The sequence below is a fragment of the Strix uralensis genome, chromosome 2 (genome assembly GCF_047716275.1).
Source record: "Strix uralensis isolate ZFMK-TIS-50842 chromosome 2, bStrUra1, whole genome shotgun sequence".
NCBI classification, from domain to species: Eukaryota; Metazoa; Chordata; class Aves; order Strigiformes; family Strigidae; genus Strix; species Strix uralensis.
The window spans coordinates 115,737,926-115,750,236 of NC_133973.1; the positions used below are offsets into that span (position 1 = coordinate 115,737,926).

At 38.9% G+C, this 12,311-nt stretch overlaps 1 protein-coding gene across 3 annotated transcripts in view; it reads left to right on the forward strand.

Annotated features, from left to right (window-relative positions):
• The window catches only part of ATP8A2 (ATPase phospholipid transporting 8A2), a 355,523-nt gene that overhangs the window by 44,817 nt on the left and 298,395 nt on the right, over window positions 1-12,311 (forward strand). The gene's annotated exons all lie outside the window — the stretch shown is intronic.

Here is a 12,311-nt window from a genome sequence, read left to right on the forward strand (position 1 = left end):
GGGGTTGCGGACTGCAGTGGACAGCGGGATCTGGCTGGCAGTCCCCGGGGAGGAGAGACAGGGAGGAAAGATCCGGCAGCAGCAAGGGATGAGCTTTTTGTATCAACAGTAGTGAGAGCTGGGAGCTTGTAGAGCTGCATGGATAAGATGCATGAAAAAGTCTTCACTTCAGTAGGTCTGCTGAGTTTTAGAAAAATGAGACCTAACCTAGTACTCCTGGACACAAGGGCTAACCCATGAAAACTTAGTGTGAGATTGGGATAGAATCCACTATGTAAACTCCATGAAGTGTCCTCTTAAAAAGTAGTATCTGGTTGTAAGAATAACTAGAAAAGTATTTTAAAAAGTGTAGAATACAAAGGAAGAAAAAAGTAAGTCTTAGCAGGACAAGAATAAATATGGGTTTTACACACATCCCCATGTATATAAGGCTATGGTGCACTTCTGTTCTTTAATTGTAGGCCAGAGAGAATTTTCTTTGGCATTTGAAGCCTTTCATTTTGGGGGGGGGGGAGGGGTGTGTGTGTTTGATTGCTATTGGTATGATTAAGTTGGTGTTACTGCAGTTTGGAAACACAAATAATGTGCACTGAAACATGGAGTGTGGGGAGGTATTAACCTAAGCAAGTTGTGGCAGTGCTTGCCACACTTGCCTGGGGTTAGCTAGGTGAACAGATGGCTCCAGTCATGACTGAGGAGGAGTGTTATTTAGCAGGCTTCTGTTAATGCAGATGTTGGGGTTATTGTTCAAAGAATGGTTTACACAATGAGTGCCTTTGTGAAGAGAGAGGAATTTTATATGCTGCTGAAATGATGTTTTCCACGAGCTGGTTTATTGTGTGTGTTACTAAGGGGAATACTGAGAATATCTACTGGAAGGATGCTGGTGTTCCAGGTAGTGCAGCAACTCATACAGGATTTTCTCCTCAACTTACTATATACTTGTATGCTAAAGTATATGGTTTAGGAGCAGTGAAAATGACAGATTTTCTTACTGTCTTGGTCTTTCTACATAGGCAGTAACATTGGATGTTTTCTCACTTTTATTTCTCCTTGACTGACTATAAGGTGAGTTGAACTGTTTTCTGTGGATGGACAACTTGTCTTTCTGTAAAGCAGGAAGAGCAGAAGCAAGGAATAGAGGGTTATCAGAATATGTAGTTTAAGTATTCCTGAAGGGATTCTGTTCTCATCTGGCTTAATCATATGAAAAAGTAGTGTATGACTCTGCTACCAAGACCTTGTTCCTGATAATGCTGTTACCAACACCTGAGAGCTGTTGTGTCCAACTCACTGTCTGGAAGCCATCCTCTGGTAGCTGTAAAGGTTTTTCAGTAGCTTTTTGCAGCTTTGCATCCTGATGAGGGTAGCTTAAGTCATGAGGGGAATATTGGTGTGTGTGAGGGATAGGACAAAATGCAGGTAGTGTAGTGGGACAGTAGAGATGTTTGCATTACCTGATTAGGGATCTTAGCTCCTTAGTGTCACTTGGAAATTAAGTTGACATTATAAAAACTTGCTGCTGTTTAATAAAAAAGCTTTGATCTCTCTGACTTGAAAGGGTTGACAGGCTTTGGCTGTGTTCCCTTCATCCGCTGGATTAGCTTTCTTCCCTTGGCCTGTGAGAATGAAGGCAAAGGCGACTTGAGCTTGTAACATCTGAGTACGGGTGCCTTGTATGGAGTGTGAGTGGTGGTTTATTTACTGACTTACGTATATTGGAATTTCTCTGGAGGCAGTTCTGTATTGCCCTTGGACTTTCTTACTGTGTTCAGCTTCTGGATTTCTCCATGCCATTGGATTTGAAGATGTATTGTCTCCGTGGGAAGCATTGGTGTACCACAGCCCAAGGCACTGTGTAATCAGATAAACACCTGTACGTAAGGGCTTATGGAAAACTAAATTGAGGAGATGTTTGTAAATCATGTGACTTCTGACTCTCATCTTTTTGGTAGTCATCAAGGGTTCTCTGAAAAGTAACAACTTGTGAATGTTCATAGGAATTCTTCCAAATTAAGGGGTAATGTGGAATAGCTTGCTCAAAACTAAGCAACATGCAGTAAGAAATGGAGGTGCAGAGAGTGGAGGAAGGTAGGTCAGTAGTACGGCTTTTTGTTCAAAATACTCTAAGCATATTGAGCTTTTGAACTTTTTTGGGAGAGAGGCACTGTTAAAAGTGAGTTCCTATGATTGTGGGAGCAAAAGGGAAAAAGTGATAAGTAAAAATGCTTTTTAACTTTGAGCAAGCTAAGCAAAACTAATAATTCCCTTATATCACTTCTAAATAGTATATAGTGCTGTTGCAATAGCTAAGTGGATGGCAAGATGGCACTAACACTTCCAAAAGTCTTAAATCATGAGGATGTAGAAGGAAGAACTGTTTCTGCTTTCCCCAGACATTCTGGTGTAAATAAGTGAGACTATAAGAACTTGGAGAGCAGTGGCTAAATTTTTTTATGCTCTTCAAATATTGTCACAAACTATTTCTAAACCTAGTGCTGTAAAACTTTGTAGGCTAGATTTACTTTGGTCCTTTATGTGTGTGTGTATATAGCTATTGTCATTCCGTATCACACTGCAGCAGCAGTGATTCTTTTGTAGGAACATACCTTTTCTACCTGCACTAGAAGCTATTTTCATCTCTACTGTGTTCAGTTAGGAAAACTTTGTGTACGTGTAACTCTTGGGACCTTTTTAATAACAGGTAAATGATGTTCCATTTTCAGCTGAAGCATTTTAGAAGCTTTGAAATGTGTAGAAAAATGTCATAAACAATTACTTTGTGCAACACAGCTGCAGTCATGGTATTAAGTATGTTTGCTTTTATGGAAGCTAACTAGTACCTGTTTTGACTTGTTCAATATACATAACTTAAATATGTGTCTGTTTAATAGGAACTTTTCTGTACATTTAGTTCAGTAAGAAATGAAACATTTATGTTCTGAAAACTTCGAGCCACTCTGTACACAGCTCTATGCCACTTAAAGGCAGTAATTATAATCTACTCTCAGGTATTCTACATTTAGGGATTGAAGTCTACTAACAGCTGTCATAAACCTAAGACATTCCTGGCTACAGACAGTGCGAGATAGTAGTCAGGCTTTTGCAGAGACCCAGCCAGCTTTTTTTTTTTGTTTGTTTCTTTCCAGTGTGCTATGGGAAAAGGCTTTCTTTGCACTTCTTCAAAATACTGGCTTTTATTTCTAATTCAAGTGTGAAACGCAAAATGATAGCGGATCATTAACGTTTCCAACCCCTAACTCTTCTGCTGTTGGCTTGATTTAGTGTGAGCGATATGGTAGTTGGTACACTTGTGTAGTGGATCAGCAGCATGAAAATAACTGTTTAGTAGAAGTGCCAGATTGTCTGGTGGTTTGAAAGGGTGGGGTTTTTTGCTACCTGAGTTTGCCTAATTGCTGAAACCACAGCTGTTTATTACTAGGTTTGATTTATGTGATTATCTGAATGGTGTTATTACTAGGTTTGATTTATGTGATTATCTGAATGGTGTTATTACTAGGTTTGATTTATGTGATTATCTGAATGGTGTTATTACTAGGTTTGATTTATGTGGTTATCTGAATGGTGGTGGAGGTGACTCAGTCTTTATTTCATAGTGTGAAAACAAACTTACCTATTGCTTTGTAAAAACACAGGGGTACAAATGAGATGTGATGATAGGGGTTTGAATGCTGTGTCAATACTTCTGAGATCACCAAGCTAATGGCATGAATACTCTTCCAACTATATACTCAGTGAAGACTGGTCTATTTTGCTTAAAGTGAGAATGTTCTACAGATCTGGTTTTCATGTAAATACAATTCATTGATATTTCTTATTAATACAGGAAGCTATCAGTGGCTTATACTGAATGTATAACAGTACTGCACTGAAACTTTCATCCAGTTTAACCACCAGTTAAGTGATTTGAGTCCCTTTTTTGTTGCATGTGTTAATGATGCAGAAGTAGTTGGAATTTCTGGTTTCTTGATCCAGGAAGCACACAGGTGCTGAAATAACTTTAAGGAAATTTATAATTGTGTCCAAATTTTCCAAGTACATAGCAGTTGCTGTTGTAACTGTTGCTCTACATAATAATCTTATATTCAAGGCCTAGTGGTCCATCCTGGTGCAAGTCTGACATATGTGAATCAGGACTCCGAGTTCAGCCTTGGTATGTGGCTTGAGTGGGAGGTGGGGGCAGAGCAGCAGTTAGGAAGGACAGTATTTTACTTGTGTGCCTTTAATGTTCTTCTTGAAAGCTTCCCATCAGAACAGAATTTGGTGGCTTGATCTCTTGGGGAGGTCTTGAAAGATGCATTCTGATATCTAGAAAATCTTCAGTCCAGAGACTTGTCTTCCATACAGGCAAAAGTTAAATTCTGCTAGAAAAAGATAATTGAAAAACCTTCAGTGTTCACTTCCAAACTGTACAGGGTCTTAGAACTCAAGCAAACTCGTGAGAATTAATTTCTTGTTTCATAAGGCAGAAGCACCACCACTAGGAATTTAACACTGAAGACTGTACCAAGGCTTCTAGTAGTGCTTCAAGTCCTTTGTTAAACTGGCTGTTGTTTATCTATAGTCCAAGACTGTCCCATTGGTGTCCGCAGGATGCTTGCTGGTGACAAAATTGTAGGCGCAGTCTGAGTTTTACTTTAATTTCAGCTGTATGTTGCATTAAATGAAGCAAAGTGCATTGCTTTCTTGACTTGCAAATAAGTACTGTAGAAGCCACTTGTAATTTAGAGGTGTCAATGCTTTTTAAATGTGTGGGGAGGTTCTCACTGGTGCATAATGAGTCCCTGCTACTGAAATTGGAGTTGCTGGTATCACTAGCCAATTAGTATTGACCCTTGTAACATGAATATCCCAAGTAGTGTTCACTATGATCTGTAGTTGAAAATGTCAGTGGTAGTCTGCTACGTGCAAGTGCACGTATCTGCACTTAACACTGTAGACCAGCATTCCTCTTGCACTAAAATGCACCTTTGCTCTTCAGGTGAAACTGTCCCTGCTTGTGTTCAGTTTATTCTTGGTAGAGTTCAGATGCTGTGGCCATTTGTACTAGTGTATGTGGTGCGTTTGAAAATCTTTTCTGTTGTCATGTGAACAGATTGCTTGCCTGATTAAAGAATTCCAAAATGCTTTTCTGCAAAGAAGGGATGTATTGCTATATTGTGACTGGTACAAGTCTAATAGTGTATCAAACTAATCCTCTAACTCTTTTCAGTTCTAGGTAGATACTGTTACTGACTGAAAAGAAATACTCAATGTTATATATTTGTAGTAAATAATCAAAAACTTAATTTTCCTGCAGTGCAGCTGTTGATACCATTATCTATCCCAGTGGAAGAGACTTGGATACAGTTATAGGAGGATTCTTTTAGCCATTAAAACTCACTAGAAGTAACTGATATTGTATGCTTGGTGTTGATATTATGTTTCCAGATTGTGCCAAGGTATTTGCAGTTGCTGCATCTTTGGTCTTAGTGGGCTATTCCTAGGGCCAGAGCCCCTGGACAATTAAACTGTTAAATTTTGCCTAGATGAAACATGTAGATCAAAGAAGATGTGAGTTCTAGTGCCTTTCCACCTGCTGCATGCTGAGCTCTCTGGCATCCTGAAACAGGGGTTTTTTTGGCATCATGATGGATTTAATGTAACAGCAGTAGCAACACAGCAGGAGAATTAAACTGGGTCTTTTTCCTCTTTTTAGATAAAGTCACTATTTAAATGACTTTCAGACACGGGAGCCAAAGCTTAAATGCAGTGCGACTTCATGCAGACAAAGCTGCTTTCCCACGTATTTGTTGAATTAATACTGGTACATATTCAACAGTGGATATTTCCTTGTGATTCTGCATTTCTGCTTATTCCTCCACCGTTGGTGATCTCTGTCCAGCTGAATATGTGAACAGGAAGAGACTAAATATTTTTGGTGATTCTTTGTGTAGTTTGAGTGAAGGTGGGGTCAGATCAGGTGCCTTTCAGGACTTAAAGGTGGCCTGTACAGTAAATCACACTTTCTGAAGTCTGTTGTTGTTTACAGTTGTATGTATAACCTTCTACTCAGTGCTACAGACCTCGCTTGTCTGACTGCTGGTGGTCTGTAGAAAAGGGTAGAAGAGTAATAAATTCTCTTAATTTCAATAGAGCTCAAGAACTGTAATAACTGCTTCCCATATAGTTTCTGTGGACTGAAGATATTTGTTCAGTTTTGAGAGAAATGTAAATATTAATTTTTTCTACCACCCCCCTGCTTGTCACTAGAACAATAGCTGCTTAAGTTGTAGTGACAGTTGGAATTAAATAATGGCTTTCAAACTGAAGTTAGCACTCTGCCTTTTAGACGGCTAGCTAACATGTGTGACTTGTTTTGATATCTTTTTATCTAGTCACCTTCATATCAATGCTGTGTGTTTACTGTGAAGCCTATTTTGGGTGTGCATAGTAACTAAATGTGGTACTAAACTTCCTTTATTAGACAGTGGTATTTCTAGGTTAACTGTTCCAGTCAGCTCTATTTTATTGAGTTGTACTTGCCAGCAGGGCTACTAAAAAGCAAGGGCATATTTCTATAGTGATGACCTGACAATATCAGACCATGCTGAAACAATATCATGCCTACAGAGCTTTTAGTGCTGTTTCTAAACAGTCTTTGTCTAATGTATTCATTACTGAAAAATAGCCAGGAGTTTGTTCCCCTTTCTGTAGGGATTGCATGAATAGAGAACAAATGGAAAGGCCTTTATGTTTGCATGCTTTAGGAAAAGCCTCCAGGGTACAGGGTTTAGAAGCAAAAATGCTATCAGTTCTATTAAATGTGACCACGAGGTCTTGTTTTTAGGTTAAACTGAGCGTAAGCAGTTCTGCTAATGCCTGCTCTGTATTAAGACTGCCATGAGCACTACTGTAGGAGGCCTTTCTAGTGGAAGTAATACTGGCTTTGGCAACATCAATTACGTTAGTACTTGCAGCCTTTCACTGGCTATGTATGGCAGAAGTCCTGCTGATACTGGGGCAATTTGGCACAAGACGCTGTAGGTTAGAAACTTGTAGAAATCATTACGTGGTTAGAAGTTGATGTTACTGAACTAGAGAGTAACAAGACTGTCATGCTTCAGTGGACAACAGTTCATAATGAATTTTCATGTAGTTTTGTCTTAACAATGGTCTATACAGAGATAACAACCAAAATGAAGCACTTGAAGATAACCCTGTTGCTGATGCAGCTTCTGAGGAAGTGCAGATAGCTCAATCAAGCTGGGTTTGTCAGCCTAAACATCTTGCTTCTGAAAAGGGACTTGTGCGTTAAGATGGATAACACTACTTGCCAGCAGAAGCAACAGTAATCAATTAATATTGTACTTGCCACCCTGCCATTTTAGTAGGTTTTGGTGTAGGACACAACATTAATATTCTTACATCATTATTTTATGGTAATGAACATCATCTTTGAGATGTCTGTGCTAATTTAGATTTCCTCTTGTGTGAAACACTCCTAAACCTCAGTGGTTTAGCTGTCTACTGCTTTTTTTTTTTCAATTTGGTTATGTATGAGGTTTTAAATTTTATTTGAAAGTAAGTTGTTCTTTGAAAGAGCTTCATTGTCTTACTGCAGCAGACCCAAATCATTCTGGCCCACAGAAAAGCTGTGGTGGAACTTGACCTGCAGAGGAATTGGTGGGCTGACTTGATATGTCCCAAGTCTTTTAAATCTGTATGAAACAATCTTTTTCTCCCCAAATCATAAGTTTTGAGAAAAGATGGCTTGGAGATTCTAAGATGGGATCAGTTTGTCCTCTTAAAAAGGAGGGGAAGAACAAGCCTTCCTAACATGCAGTGGTGCCTTTAGTTGCTTTTGGTGGGAACCCATCCTGTAAATGAAGGAATACTTGCACTAAGAAACATGTGGGGAAGTGGTGAGGTCCTAGAGATGAAAACTGTCTGCCTGGTGAGAATTTTCACAAGTTACTGGGCACTGCAGTTTGAAGCTGCTAGAAGTGTTTTCTGCTGAGTTTAAAATGGATTAATTCTAATACACTTGAATGCTCCCTATTGGTTTCATTGTCTCTGTGGATAACTTAGGACAACAGATTGCTCTTCTGCAGTATTGCAACAGCTTTGGGAAATGTTTCAGGGTTTGTTTCAGTAGCTAGACAGAAGAATGTCCTTTAAACAAAGTTGTGACCTGTTTTATCTTCTGAGAATATATGAACTTCTATGTGTAAGATGTCATTATAGAGAAACTGTAGGGGAGTACAGGAAAAAAAATAGAAACAAAACATGCGCTTGAACTATGGACAGTAGCTGCTCCAGAGCTGGGCAACACATATAATGTGATGGCTCTTGCTTCTTTGCCTTATTCTGGCAAACTTTAAGCAATAATATCTTGTAGGATTCAAGTCTTGCACTTTTTACTGTGCAGGAGCAAGTCTTGCTCTTTCTATACTCTTGTATTCTGACCTGAGCTCAGAGTCTGTCTCAAACTGTCTCAAGTATTTAAGCACCACATAGCCTTTTCTTAGTTGACAGAAAGGTATAGGCCATATACAGAGTGGTGAAAACCTTACTGGTTGGAGTCTTCCTCTGCAGGAACTGTAGTCTCCAGGATCCCTCTGGGAGAGCGAGGCTCTTCAATTACATTGGGGGCTGTATTGGTTCAGGCAAAAATTGTTGCCTGCTATAATAAATAAACACTGGTTGTTTAGGACCTCACTTCCAGTCAACCAGTAATCATTGCATAGGCATACAAGTGATTTGTTCTCATAAGCCTTCATGATATGTTCTTTGGGGAATTTGTAAACAGATGATTTTTTTTTTTACTTCAGCGAGTTTCATGATCAAAATACACTATCTTATGTTCAAGGACGTAGTGATCTATCATAAACATGCAACTGCTAAAAACTTTGTGACACTGGCTAGGTTGTTAAAAATCCAAGTATTCTGCATGGCAGCATTGTTGAGATGTTCCTATGAATGAGCTTTCTCTGTACCCAGTGTAATAATTGCCTCTTGCTATTTGTGTTAATGTAGTTAAATATCCTTTGAAATACGTAAAGCTTGCTGCTGTCCCTTCCACAGCAATGATTATTGTCTTGGAGGTAGCTTGTATTCATACTGCTTCTGTACTTGAGAGCTGCAGCAGAACCTCTGAAGCTGATGTCAGTCTTGCCATGAAAAGTGTCGTGTGCCTGCTGGACCTTAGCGCACACACACTGTTCCTCTGGAGACAGTATTTGAGCCCTTAATTCAAGATGATCTATCTTGGTTTATTATTTTCTTCTTCCTTCTTTGTTACAGGGCATCTGATCTTTTGTACATGTTAATTGAAACAAAGCCTGTTTGGTGAGAGAAGAGTTAGTCCTTAACGTTCACTTTAATTGCCCAGCCCCTCTGCTGTGGTTCAGATGTCTGTGCCTGGCTTACTTAGTAATTGTTCTTGTGAATTGATGTGTGTTAAAAGCATTAACGTCAAGCAATACTCATTCTTCAGCTGTCTGATTTGAGAGTATTTAAAGTACGTGAACTGTGGAATGGATAGCTGTGGGTGAATGCTGTCTAGGAAAGGATGGTTTGTTGTACTTAACACCCCTGGAAATGAGACCTCAAGGAGGTTATGTTTTCTTTATCGTGATTAGCCTGAAGGAAGTTCATCTTGGAGCTGTCAATCTAAATTCTCAAGGAAGGGGTGGAAGTGCTGTAGATGGCTGTCTGAGAAAACGTAGAGCTGTATTCAGCTGCACGTTGCCAGCATACATACACTTCTCAAGGAAATAACCTCTCTGCCTCAATTACTGGCAGCCTTTGCCTCTTCAGGGGTGATTCAGTAGAGTAAAATTGGACTTTATGAAAAGTTTTGGTGAACAGGGAAAATGGCAACTATGGGAGTTGTCATACAGAAATTCCATGTTAGTAAATGAAGGACTTATACTGGAAGACTAGTGCTGAGTTTCTTGGCGCACTGTTTGCTACTTTTCATTTGAGTGTTATCAAAATAACTAGCTAATCCTTGGTAGTTTATTAGCATGGTAGTGAGTGACGGTATGTGAATGACACTAACTTTTTTCAAACGATACCGTGATTGCTTTCAGGAAAAACCTTTGCATTGCCCTAGAAACAGTGGGGCCAGACTCTTTTTAAGCTGTACTGATGTGTATCCAAACTCATTTAACAGGGCTTGGTAGTGTTCTTCCGGCCTTGCACAGTGGTCTAACTTGAAACATGACTTGCATGAATTCAGTTGCAGATACAGAGGAGACATCTCTTCTAAAGTTTGCACACCTGTTCAAACATCAAACTTCTGTAGTTAAGTAAGATTTGTGTAGTTAACAACAGTTACTTTAGGAAAAAAAACCAGCTTGTTTGGTTTTCTGTGTGTGCTCCCCTCCTCCTGCTGCCGCAATCTGTTCTGTGAGCTGCAGACCTGATGTTCTTGGAGTTGGGTACCAGGTACTTCTTGGAAGGTAAGATGTCTCTGGGGCTGGTTGGAGGACTAATCTTTGCAGGTATTTATCTTTTAGCGAGCAAAACTAGGCTATGAGTGAGCTGCCTAAATTTTCTACCTGTTCACCTGTAGATTTTAACTTTTCTGAGCTTTGATTATTCTCAAGTCATATACAATGCATCTATCTGTTGGGAGGGAGTACAAACCTATTTCTAAGTATTGTATTTGTTCTTTAGAGAGCTGTTCTTCAGAGCCAAATTAATCAAATATTCCTGCCCAGCTTAGAGCATTAGTTAGCTTTTTCATAAGAAGCTTTCTTTTTGAGTAATAACATACCTGCTATTTCTACATACACATGATTAACTGTTCCTGGTCTGCATGGTAACATACCCCTCTCTAATTAGAACTCTTAAGTAGAACTGTACCTATTTTCTGTAGGCATCTGTTACTTAAGCAGCAAAATACACAGAGTGATTTAGTATGTATAAAGCTCATTCAAAAGAGCCTTATTGTGTTGGCATTAACACAATCATTAGATTAAGAACATTGTTTGGACCAGTTAGCTGTAAAGTTGGTAAATGGTAGAATGTTGTTAATAAATGTTTCAGCTCAACTGCTGTCAGACAAATTTTTGCTTTAATATAGTTATAGCTCTGTGGTATCCAGGGGGATACTATTTTGATATAAAATTTGCCAATGCTTGATTTTTAGCTAGTACTTCTTGAGGAATTGATGTGTATGTCTAAACTGTTAACTTGATTAACCCTTTTTTTTGTCACAAGGTACTTCTGAGACGTGTGTTTATGCTCTGTATTAAAAGAAGGTTATTACTCATGAGACCAAGCAAACCTGGCTTAAAACAAAAAATACTTTTAGTTGGAAGAAATTAGTAGCATTTCAAGGAAGTAACTTCGTTTATACAGTAACTGTACTATGTTATGTGCTTTAAACCTGGATGCAAATTCTCACTTAGTTGGCATAATCTATGTTGAAGTCTGACCACCTGAAACTTCTGTGAAATATCACACTGAGTATTTCAATACATGTTTCTACTGAGCATTAGTAGCAATAAAAAGTCTATAGGCTGTAGTGCTAGAAATTGTCATGTTGCCTTTTTTAGAGATCCAGTTAAAGTAATTACTGATTTGCATCAAACATATTGGGGGTTTGTAGTTTCTTGAAGAGGAAACTAGGTGGTAAGATGAGTTCTTCATTGGTTTGTAATTGATCATTTTGTTTAACTTGCCCCACTGATGCTGCTCTAGTGTACAAAATAGAGCTTTGTGTAACAAATTGTGCCATATTGGTTCTTGTTAGTGTTTGATTCTGCAAGATGCAGTAGTATCTCGTTAGATGGCTTGGAGTTGGGGATGGGGAAGGTGAGAAGGAGAAGAAAATGGTTAAAACAAATAGGTGGTCTTGGAGAATGCAGTTATCTAACCTTGTACATACAAACACGAGGACTCTACTGAACATAACTGCTTGTGGATCAACGTTGTAGTATGAGTTTTATTTGTAGCAGTCAGTTGTGAAAGGCAGATCATGTAGATAAAGTATCTGATTATACCAGGCCTTTATGATTTCTACATAGTAATGCCATGGGTTTCAGTTGATCTGGAAGACATATTGGTGGGAGGGAACCAGAAAAGCATCTCACAATAGAGGACCAGGCTTAATGGAAAGGTGCTCTTGACACTTCTGGGAAACTTCAGTAAAACAACTTCTTACCTGTGTTCACAAAGTTGTGTTACTAGTGCTTCAGGAAACAATTTTTCTGTTTACTTGAAAGCAGTATTTTAGGGTTCTCGGTTCCTTGGAAATGTAAGACTTCTTTTAAAAAAAAAATAAAAGCAAGCAAACA